This window comes from Tursiops truncatus, chromosome 18 (assembly GCF_011762595.2).
Source record: "Tursiops truncatus isolate mTurTru1 chromosome 18, mTurTru1.mat.Y, whole genome shotgun sequence".
Taxonomy (NCBI): Eukaryota; Metazoa; Chordata; class Mammalia; order Artiodactyla; family Delphinidae; genus Tursiops; species Tursiops truncatus.
This window is the reverse complement of record NC_047051.1, coordinates 63,007,464-63,008,064: the sequence shown is the minus strand read 5'-3', so window position 1 is coordinate 63,008,064 and position 601 is coordinate 63,007,464. Positions and strand designations below refer to the sequence as shown.

Below are 601 nucleotides of genomic sequence, written 5' to 3'. Positions count from 1 at the left end.
CTGTCTAAGTAACCCTGGCTATGCCACCCCCGGGGGCCGCGCTTCGTGCGCTTCTAAGCAAAAATACCTAGCTGCCCGGTTCCCTCCTCGGGCAAGACCAGAGGGGGACCATTTGATTAAACAGCAGGGTTTTGCTTTTCAAATTGGGATGCTTTGGGAATGAGATTTGGAACGAAGTTTTGTTTCTCGCCCTCCGACACAGAACTATTCCTTTGGCACCAGCGCGCTGCCCCTCTCACCACCGGGCTCCGTAGCCCGGTACCCCGCACTTCCGGATCTCCAGCAGGGCGTCTCTGGCCCCGCCCCTACCCCCACACTTCCCACTGCGCAAGCGCAGCAGCGCCTCCGACAGAGGCGCCTCGGAAGTAGCCGTGAGTAGCGGCCACATTCCCAGGGGTGACTGAGAACGGATGTTTCCACTTCTCGCTCGCCCTTCAAGTCCCAGCTTTTACCTGGGGTGGAATTAATGAGCCAGGTTACTCTAAACGGGTGATCCTACGAGAAATTCCAATCGAAAAAGAAAGACCCTGCCGAAACCCGGGATCGAACCAGGGACCTTTAGATCTTCAGTCTAACGCTCTCCCAACTGAGCTATTTCGGC

General features: G+C 56.7%; 1 non-coding gene across 1 annotated transcript; it reads right to left on the bottom strand.

Annotated features, from left to right (window-relative positions):
• Window positions 1-528: 528 nt before the first annotated feature.
• On the bottom strand, window positions 529-601 carry TRNAF-GAA (transfer RNA phenylalanine (anticodon GAA)). The gene has a single exon. It is a non-coding gene; the product is annotated as a tRNA-Phe (tRNA).